Below are 11160 nucleotides of genomic sequence, written 5' to 3'. Positions count from 1 at the left end.
GGATGCCGGCGGAGCCCCAGCGCGCGGCGGTGGCGGAAGGATTCCACTGGCGCCGATGGAACTCTGGCCGTGCGCGCCGCGGGGCTCCCCCGGCGGGCGGCAGGGGTGGGGGGCGGGGACTACTTTCTGGCGGCGCAGGGATCCCGCGAAGGAGGAGGCGTGATACGGCTGTTAGCCTAGGCCTCCGGTCGCCATTACAGCAGTGAAGCTGTGAGGGAGAGGTGGCGGTGCGGTGTGAGCTGCTGGGCGGGCGTGGGCAGCGCTGCGGGGCCGCCCTCAGCTTCGGTGCATCCAGCCGGGTCACTTCGGGCTGAGGGGAGGCGGGCAGCAGGCAGGGATGCCGTACTGCGTCAGCTCCAGGTGGATGGCGGTGGGATGTGCTGCCTTCTGTCTTCGTACTGTGCGTTTGTTTATGTATGTATGTATGTATGTATGTATATAAGTATGTATGTTTTCAGTGCTGTCTGAGTATACGGCATCAGTTTTGTGTCAGAACCGCGCAGGTCTTAAGGATAAACTGCGGAGAATACCTCCAGCGAGAGCCCTGCTCGCAGACGTGGCAGCAGGCACGTCGAAGCTGGGAATGTGTCAGCAGCCCCCGTTGGTTTCTGCACAAATACACGTCGCCGTGGCCGTCTGCTAAATATAACTGAAGGTATTCTTAATGGTGTGGTTATAATTTGATTTCCCGAGGTGGAAAAAAAAAAGAGTAAAACGACAAAGGCATAAGCTGAAGTTGCTGCTGCTGCGTGCGGCGGTCTGTTCGCACACAGCACAGGCCCCCCTGTTCGCACACAGCACAGCCTGTGTTTTGCTGTGTCACATCTCAGCCCTTCCTGCCCAGCACACCCCGGGCAGCTGCCCGAGCTCTTGCATTGTTTGTTCTTGCTAAGGAGTGTTAGCTGGGGCGGTGCTGTCATGCAGTGAGGTTAGGGAGGAATGATGGAGTGTCCGGAGCGCTTTACGCTAGGGCTGCAGCGTGGTGTAGGGCTGCCACATCTGCAGGGAGCTGTCTGCTGATGCTTGTCTGGAAATCAGCCCAGTACGATCAGATGCTGAACCTGTGAAGAAGATCTGATTTATGGGTGTGTACAGCAGAAAAATAGTGTGAACTTCTGGGCGTATTATGGTCTTAGAACTGTTTTTGTGAGAGCTTCAGCATCAAAAAGGAGAGGAAAATAAATCGGTGACTTCTGTGTGCTTACTGTTCTTTCTGTGTCAGACTGTAGTATGGAGAAGTAGGAAGCCCCTTTGGAATTGTCAGCATGAAAACCATAGAAGAAAGCAGAAACTCAAAGATGAGAAGAAGCCTTATTCCTCAGTATGCCGTATCTGTTCTTGGAAGAACTGTGGAGAATGTGGAAGAACCAATTACTGCTGAGGAAAAACTGATGGCAGAAAAGACTGCCCTGTGCATTTAAGGACTGAATTTTGCCGTTCAAGACATTGTCTTATTTCTTCAAGACCCTTTCCTTGTGGTTGGTTTGTGATCTCACTCTATGTGTCTAATGTCCCTTGTCCCAGAAATTTCTGAATTGTTTGCATATTCTACCCAAAATTAACAATTCTACGGTTCTGTGATTTCTTTGTTAGAGTTGGAAGGTACCATTGAAGGCCATCCTGTCCAACTGCCCCACACTGAACGGGGACACCTACAACTCAATCAGATGCTCAGAGCCCCCCCAGCCTTGTACATCTCCAGGGATGGGGCATCCTCCACCTCTGTGGGCAACCTGTGCCAGTGCCTCACCCACTCACTGTAAAAAATCTTCTACCCTATATCCAATCTAAATCTCCTCTCTTTATGTTTGAAACCACTTCCCCTTGTCCTGTCACAGCAGGCCCTGCTGAAGAGTCTGTCCCATTCTTTCTTACAGCCCTCCTTTAGACACTGAAAGGCTGCTATCAGGTCTCCCTAGAGCCTTCTCTTCTCCAGGCTGAATAGCCCCCGCTCTCTCTGCGTGTTCTTGTAGGAGTGGTCTTCCATCCCTTGGATCAGTTTTGTGGCTCTCCTCTGGACGAAGTGGTGGTTTCGTAGACAGTGAAGCTCCGACCCACTTTGTGAATATGGCTGATACCTGCAAGTGCCTCAGCAATTGAGCAAAAAGTTGCCATGTCATCTCCTACTACAACATGCAGAGAAGAGCTACTGTGAGGGAAAGCACTCGCAAGTACCAGAGCCACAGGGAAACCTTCAACCAGGATTTGCAGTTTTTAAACCAATTAAAAAAACTTGCAGGAAGCTGGTCAACTTTAATTCTGGTCCTTCCAGAACTGGCTGTTGTTTTTCTTTTTTACTTGCAAAAGATGTGAGATATAGGCATGTGTATGGCGTTATGACTGTATGTCCATCAGTTCTCTTGACTCAAAAAGCCACTGAATGTGAGTTTGTACAGATTTCAGGTAGAGAGACTCATCAGCAAACATTCTGAAGGGAACCTGAAAGAAGAAAGGTTGGAAGGGGGCTTGTCTGAAGAGTTTGCTTTAATTGGCAAGTGTTAAAACTACATTCTGTGAAGAGAACATAGATTCCCCAAATAGCCACTTCATAGTTAGCAAATGTAGTGAGGTGCTTTTTTTTCCCCGCACAAGGAGTGGTTAAAACTATTATTTGTCCTGTATATCCTTATTCTTTCTAAGCACAGGCCACAGAAGACAGCAGAGCAAGCGAGCCAAAGCCTTCAGAAAATACACCTTCAGCCTCTTTTTTTCCCTCTCTGAAACCAGAACTATTAACAGTTTTAAATACTAATGTTTCTACTGTCTGGAGATTATTTTTTATGAGTATTTTGAACCTTGGAGGTGAAACATTTCTTCCTGCATCCAAAACTATAGTTTGACTGCACTGCTGGAGTGCAGAGTGAATTGCGGCAGAGAGGAAAGGGGACTGAGGAATGGAGAAAGGTTACAGAAGAGGAAGGTGTAGTTGCTTCCCCCTTTTAACAGCGTTGCTAGAAGGCATTAGCAGAAGTGGAAGATCAAGGGGAAATTGTTCCTGTCCATGAATTAATTGATCTTCTAATCCATGCAGCTTCTGAGGCTGTTCCACAGCGGGTTGAAGCCTCCTGTAGCCCTCTTTGTTAGAGTAGGTTCTGAGAATGTGTTGTGCTCTGTCATCAGCCTTGTGGGCTGCAAGCTGCTGTGATTTGTGAAGATATCCTTGCACTGAGGGATAATGAAGACATTAACTGCATGGAGGTATGTGGTGGGAAAGGAGGATTGGATATTCAGAACAAAATAATTCTTAAACCACTGGATGCTTTCACATGCCTATATCGCTATGTCATAGAATGGCCTGGGTTGAAAAGGCCCGCAATGATCATCTAGTTTCAACCCCCTGCTATGTGCAGGGTCACCAACCACCAGACCAGGCTGCCCAGAGCCACATCCAGCCTGGCCTTGAATGCCTGCAGGGATGGGGCATCCACAGCCTGTTCCAGTGCGTCACCATCCTCTGTGTGAAAAACTTCCTCCTAATATCTAACCTAAACCTCCTGTCTCAGTTTAAAACCATTCCCCCTTGTCCTATCACTACCCACCCTCGTAAACAGCCATTCTCCCTCCTGTTTATATGCTCCCTTTAAGTACTGGAAGGCTGCAACGAGGTCTCCTTGGAGCCTTCTCTTCTCCAAGCTAAACAAGCCCCCTCAACCTTTCCTCATAGGAGAGGTGCTCCAGCCCTCTGATCATCTTAGTGGCTCTCCTCTAGACTCGTTCCAAGAGTTCTGTATCTTTGTTGTGCTGGGGGCCCCAGGCCTGGACGCAGTACTGCAGATGGGGCCTCACAAGAGCTGAGTAGAGGGGGACAATCACCTCCCTCTCCCTGCTGGCCACCCCTTGTGTAATGCAGCCCAGAACACGGTTGGCCTTCTGGGATGCAAGTGCACACTGCTGGTGCAGTGTGGTCCAGCAGTGGTCCAGCTTCCCAACCGTCTCATCTATGAAATTTCTAGCATATGAAAAGTATTGCAGATCACGATTGACATTTTTGTCATCTAGTCACAATTATGTACCTTTTGGGTTTGTTCTCTCTCTTTTTTATTTTCTTTTTTTAATATTTGGAAGAGCATCCTGACATTCCCCCAGCTTAGGAATATCACTTTATACCGTCTAAGATCTTTTATAGATCTCTTGGAGCAGGTCAAATTAGTATGTGTTGATTCTTCAGAAAATTTGTGAATATATAAGTGTGTTGAATGAAACAGAGGAAATGGTATCACCACAAACCCTTGCAGCAAAATCTAGCCTGGAAACTTTTGCTTTAATGCAGAGATTTATAATTTCCTTCTGTATGAATGTTTCATAGAGAAAAGTATGCACTTTGTCTCCCTAAGTACCTTAAGAAAAGCATGCCTGGAATCAAGTTAATTTCAGATCAATTACACTGCTTAGAGTCTGTTCTGCTGGAAAATATATAGGTGTTACTTGTTAAGTATTGTGTTTCTTTTAAATTAAACACAACTCAGCCCGCTGGATGGTAAGTAGGGTCTTGGAATTGGATAAGGTGAGACTCATTAGTTTCTTTAGACTGATGGTTGTTGCTCTGTTCTGTGTAATGTTCTCAGATTTTTCAAAGACTTTGTGCTTTAGTGAAACTGCTGGAAGATTGTGCAAGACACGGGTTTCCTATGGCTCTGGAAAGTAAAGCCATCATTCTCAAATGGGACACTTGTTTCTGAGTTCCACTATTAATGCTTTTATTAAGGCTGAAATCAGCTAACAGAGCAAGAGTTAACTTTGTTCTATAACTGATCAATGAAATACAACAATAAAGCATTTGCTAACTGACAATGCTGCTAATATCTCCCAGCTGAGATTTGGGAATTCAGCTTTGTTTTATTTCTGCTGTGCTGCCTTCCCACTACAGGTTTCATAACTGATCTGCTCTCTGTACCTGGGCAAAATTACTCCAGAATTCAGTATCCCAGCTGTCTGAATGAGGAGAGTTGGCAGTTTCTCTGTGGGAAAATGATAAAAATCCTGTTGCAGTTTTGAGTGGTCTAATAACTTCAGCAATTGTAGATATTGTGTTTGAATACCTGCCAGCCGCTGGCCAAGTCATGCTCTCTTGAAACCTTTGCTGAAATTGGAGACTTGTGCTGTGTGGAAGGATGGTGGTGGCTGAATGAAGCTGGGACTGTTTGGACCTGGTACTCAGTTACAAGCAGTATTTTGAAACCACATACTGCACTATGGGATGGCTTATCTAAGAACTAGTGTAATGTAGGTTAGTATTATGTCCACCTTGTCATTTTTCTTAATCCTGACAGCTACTAAAAACAAAGGCTGCAGAGGAATTAATTTTGGAGCTGATGCTATAATCTACATTCCTTCTTGGCAAGAAGCCTGTTTTTGGTCTTCTAGAGATTTACTAAAGCTCTGAAACATAAAGCTTGATATCTTTTGAATGAAATGGTAATTACATTTTCAAATCCTTTAGGTACACTGTGACTGTGTCTGTTCCAGCTTTGTGTATTTGTAGATTCTTCTTTTCAGTGACTTGTTATAGTGAGTTCCACTGACAATGTGTGCTGACTTTTAATTTTAACAGAAAAATTAAAAAAATCCTCTTTTTATTGACAGGTATTCCTGCTTAGTGTTTGAGACTCAGTATTTCTGTGCAGGTAATCTAGATATCTGTTAAGCAGTCCCTTTTACAGACTTCTCAGAGATAAATATATTTTAGTATATGCTAGAATGAAAAGCTGTGATCTACATTACTGTGTTTTATGCTTAATCCTGAACAAGAGACAGTCTCCTCACCCTGCATATTACTGTTTAATAAGGACTCATAAGAATGTAAGCAACATAAGGAAAAACAAGGAAGGGTTAATGAGGGAAACATTACTAATACAGTGTGAAGAAGCCAGGATGCAGTTCTGTAACTGTACTACCCAACTACCCATCTACTTAAGAAGTGACACTACCCCTATATGGAGTCCTTGTAGGAGTAATCTGGAGAGATCTGAAAGATCCTCGTTTACCACCTAAGACCTCATTTGAGAAAATGATGCATCGATATCTGAAATAAACTGTTAGGAGTGGTGTAATATAACCAATAGCAGCAGCTTGTTTTGCTGTATGTCTCGGGCCTCGGACTCTAATATTAAACATGTAATGCTAGAGCATGTTGGCACTTCCTGCTGAATTTTGTTCTCCACAGCTTATCCTACCTGGCAAACAAAGAAAGCCTGGAGAATAGTACTGACTGTGTATGACCAAAAGAAGGGTCCTCATGTACTAGAAGAATTAAAAGAAGTTGATTGGTTTGACTTTTATTTTTTTCCCCCATGGTTTCTGTTGATTGATATATAGTATTATGTAGAAGACCCTGTGTTATGGAGCTGTGCTGAATATTGGACGCCAGTGTGTCTGGACCACGTAGATTCCAAAATAAAACTGCTATTGATGCATCATATTGTTTCCTACTGTATCTACTGTTTTCCTGGTGCAATGATCTGTAGTTCAGGTAGGCAGGTTAGGAAGGCTGAGCAAGAGACTTCATTTTGAGAATGTAAGTTGGAGGTGCAAGCCATGCAAACAGGATTTTCAGTTCTTTTTCTGGAATGCATAAGAATTATTTTTTTTACATGGGAAAACGTCTTCTAATACCATTTCACTAGATTTTCTAGGTGTAAAAATGGTTTTCCTAAGTCTCTATTGTGTTAAACGATACTAACTGATGTAGCTGCGTCTGGATCTCTTCAGGTTATAATATATAATGCTTTCAAGAATAACAATTCCTCTTCTCTGGTCTGAGGCAGCTATATTGTTTATATATAGTTCATTATCTTTCATCTTCCCTGCATTCCTTTTAATAAAGGTGGCTCTTGGATTAAGAGTTTGCTTACTGAAAACTTGAAACGTGTTATAGTCCGGCAGCCTGTTACGAGGTCTTGTATCAGCTATCTAGTGTTCTGAAACAACAGAGAGATGATCCAGGTTTCGGAGTTGTACTCTAAGCCCACCACTAGAGATCCGCTCCCTGAAGATGCTGCAATTCTGCCAAAGCCACCTTTGGTAGGCAATGTTTCTACTGTTTCACTACTTCTAATTTGTACCTGTCCCAGCCCAACTTCACCTCCTGCTGTGCCACCATATACTGTATTTTGGTCAAGTAACTGAAGTTAGATTTGGATATTCTTATACGTTCTTCTAAAGAATGCACTGATATTTCACCATGTGACTTTACACAGAAGCTTTTTTATCAGCTAACTAGTGTTACTTGTCTTTGCCTCATAATAATCAATGGAAGCACATGAAGAAACTCCTCTCTGTTTATTTAAATGCTTTGAATTTTACAGAGCACCTGTATTCCTGTCTGAACATCTGTAATTTGAATTTATGAATATTGCACCTGGCAGTGCTTGACCTGAATACATCGTAAGAAAATATTAACCAACATTAGACGAGGTACTAAAAAGATCCTCAAAGCAGGTATCCACGTGTTAACAAAAATCAACAGCAGATCAGACACTAGGGTCACCTGGTATCAGTCACTGGGACTAGGGTATGAGTCCAGTGCTGATAAAGACCCTGGAAATAATGTCATTAAGATACAATCAAACTTAGAAAATTAGGATTTTTTTTGTGTGTGTGTGAGTGCAGCTGTATTCGATAGCAGGAAGAGTTTACTTAGATTGAGAAAAACACTTATCTCATTGTAAATAATAATAATAAAGTTGTACTGGGCTAGTTATAAAGTTGTGGATTTCTTTAGGCTTGTTTGGCTGCTTCTGCTTGCCCCTCTTGCTGCTGAGAAGTGAAGCAAAGTTGTAACTACATAGCAAGCAAACACTGTGGGTAGTCCACCCTGTTGATAGAAAGTCAGGAAATGGGAAATACTTGGTGAAAAGTTGGGTTCAGTAAGACTTTGAAATGAAGCGACATGTGGGTTTTTCTTCCTTTATTTTTCTTTTTTAAATTTCTTTTGTTTTGTTTGTTTCTGTTTTCCCGGTGTGGGAATGAGAGTGGAGTGTTGGCTTCTGTCTGTTGACAGGCCTTCTTACACTGAAATCCTGCAAGCAACAAAAGAGGTCTATGAAGTTGGGAGGTAAGACATCAGCTTTATAAAATATTCCACTTTAAAACAGAAGTTCTTAGAACACGCAAGGCAGAAGCAATGAAATACAAGCCCTGTGCAAGAAACACACTCACTGGGCACTCTGAAATGTGCTTCTTGGAGAGGCTACTGTAAACAAAAAGCTAGCAGTCTGTTTACCAGTCAGCCTCACAGAATGCTTCTGTCCAGATGAAAAACAATGTTTTTTTTTTCTTTTTTGAAATTGTTCTGCTTTTCAAATGAAGCTACAGAATTTAGGCCATGTCTTATAATTTGGGGAGTCTTTCTTAGGAATTCCTTTTTATATTAGACTCTTAGAAATTGTATTATGGAATCCAAAGTTTGTTCAGAAAGCTAATAGTGTTTAGGACTAATGGCAGGGGCTGAATGTGAACGTCCTAAGACCAAAGGGGATAAGAGTTGGAAGATAGCTGGCTCAAGCATGTTCCTAACTGAGAATATTTTTTCCAAATCTAAGCCTAAAACAGCTAGGTTTTGTTTTTATATTTTTGCAAAGTATCCTATGTAGGATTTGATTCTACATTCTGGTAGCTTTTTAAAATACTGTTAAATCATGAGTTACCGAACCACCGTTGAGAGATTATTATAGGCAGTAGCTTGTAGAATCTGAATCACAGAATGCCTCGGACTGCAAAGGACCTTAAAGACTACTTCATTCTATCCCCTGCACCTGTGGGCCCAGGCACCTTTCACTACACCATGTTGCTTGGGGACCCTGGCCTTGGATGCTTCCAGAGATGGAACATCCACAGCTTCTCTGTGCAGCTTATTTCCATGCCTCACCACCCTCTGAGTGAATAATTTTCTCCACCTAATCTAAACCTCCCCTCTTTTATTCTAAAACCGTTCCCCCCGTTCTATCATTATCTGCCCATGTAAAAAGTCAGTCTCCCTTCTGTTTATAAGCTCTCCTCAAGTACTGAAAAAATGAAATGAGGTCTCCCTGGAGTCTTCTCTTCCTTAGGCTGAACAACCCCAGCTCTCTCAGTCTGTCTTGTAGGATTGGTACTTTAGTCCTCTGTTCATCTTCATGGCCTTCTCTGGGCCTGCTCCATGCCTATTTTGCGGTGAGGGAGCCAAACCTGGATGCAGTACTCTAGATGGTGCCTCACTAGTAGGCGGGGAGAGTCACGTTCCTCATCCTGCTGGCCACCTCTCTTTTAATGCAGTCTGGGATGCTTGTGGGCTGAGCACACACTACTGGCTCACGTCAAGCTTTTTGCCAGCAGAAATGCCAAATCCATCTCTGCAGGGTTTCTCTCGAGGAGTTCTCCCAGTCTGCACACATAACTTACCATGCTAGTGCCTACATTGTCTACAGAGAGCCTACAAAGCTTGCATTGCCTAAAATGCAAGGAGGCTACTGTGTTCCCTATTTCTTAAGAAAAAACATTCACCCAGAATCATGGGTTCCTAAGCATCTCTCAGGGCATGCAAACAGAAATCTTTACTGTAATTACTTAGTGAAATCCCCCGCATTTTCTTGTAGTTTAAGCAAGCTGCATCTAATTCTCTTCCATTTGCCTTGATTTATATTGACCCATACACACAAATCCAAAGAAAACTAAAATACGGCATTAAAATGTCAACAAAAAGCCTACCAAACATGGAACCAAACGAAATGCAGATAATTTATTTTTCTCCTCTGAGTAACAACACTCCTATTGGTCACTGCCTCTGATCTGAGACTGGGGAAGACCACATGGGCAGGACAGGTTAGAGCCAAGAGGTTTGGCCAAGTACACCTACAGTCAGGATGCTTCTATTCTTATTTTTTTTCTTAATCTGGAAGGACTGTGTGTCAGCTCCTGCTGAAATAAATGAAGATTGGCATACTGTCCAAATAGGGAAAAATTTTCTATGCCCTTTTGAGCAGTTCTAAGAAGGAACAGTACTTTCCTGTTAGCCCACACTCCAAATGCTACGCATATAAATAAAAGACTGGCTGTGTACTCTCTCATCAGTTTTATTTCAAGAATTATCCACTCAGAACATAGGATTTCATAGTTATCTTTCCATATTTATTCCCCATAAAAAGTCTGGAGGAAATTCAGTAATTCCATAATTGGGTAAGTCCATACTTAATTTTTGACAAATTTATTACGGTTGTTTGAGAGCACTTACATTCCTCAGTTCTCAGACCTACAGTCTGCTGCACAACTAGGTTATTTCTCTGAGTTAGAAATTTCATTTAATTTTAGAGAGCAGAAATAATCAGACCTTAGGAACCTCAGGCTGAAATGCAGCAATGTCTGGAGCACCTTGGTTAAAATGACTTGCAGAAATAGACTGGACAGTTTCATTTAGATGCCCAGATGTTTTTCCCAAATACCTTTTTGGAAGTCATGCATGTATTTCTTATACTCTGGACTCACCTTTGTTTTAAGGCATGACTTCTGCTTCTCTTTGCTCTTTCTATAACATAACAAGTAGTGTTAATCACAAGTAACTAAGCACCCATGTATTTGATAGTTTACAGGCTTCAGCCTGTAAACTCTGGGAGTAAGAATTTGTGGATTAATTAATGCTTCACTGATTTTGTGTGATGTATTTTTTTAAACGTCTGTATGGCAGACTAACCTGTGCACTACCTTCTGTACTTTGTTATCCTATCACATAATTTATTTTGTTTTTGACAGGGTCATGAAATCTATATGGTAGTATGCGAATAGAATGCAATTTTAGGATCCAGTGTTCTTTTAATTTTCAAGGCTGTTGGTAGTTTGTTATAAGTTTGCATTGCTATGAATGCTATTGTATGAATTGCTGCTTAAAATGGAGGTTTCAGCTGGGTTTCCTCATTTACCCCTGGTGCTGGGTTTTCCAGTCAGGATGGTTTTCAGTTCAAGTAGGTGACAAATGGACATGGTTTAGGTGAAGGCAAGTTTCTACTTTGTTTTGGAACAAACGGCTGCTCAAAGGGACTGCAGAACAGCAGCTTAAGGCTCTGCAGCTCGAGGATGAACTAGGGGCTTTTTCAGGAAAAAAATACAACAAACAAACTGTGAGAGCATGATAGTAGTATAGAGCTGAATGTGCCCTCTAATGGATGGTAAGATGTCATAGTTTGCTGATTG

General features: G+C 42.5%; 1 long non-coding RNA gene across 1 annotated transcript; it reads left to right on the top strand.

Annotated features, from left to right (window-relative positions):
* Positions 1 to 17: 17 nt before the first annotated feature.
* LOC125689322 (uncharacterized) lies at positions 18 to 6416 on the top strand. Its single transcript, XR_007375196.1, has 2 exons — positions 18 to 655; positions 1223 to 6416. It is a non-coding gene; the product is annotated as an uncharacterized LOC125689322 (long non-coding RNA).
* Positions 6417 to 11160: the final 4744 nt, after the last annotated feature.

This window comes from Lagopus muta, chromosome 2, assembly GCF_023343835.1.
Source record: "Lagopus muta isolate bLagMut1 chromosome 2, bLagMut1 primary, whole genome shotgun sequence".
NCBI classification, from domain to species: Eukaryota; Metazoa; Chordata; class Aves; order Galliformes; family Phasianidae; genus Lagopus; species Lagopus muta.
The sequence above is the reverse complement of the archived record's forward strand: the minus strand, read 5'-3'. Positions and strand labels throughout refer to the sequence as shown.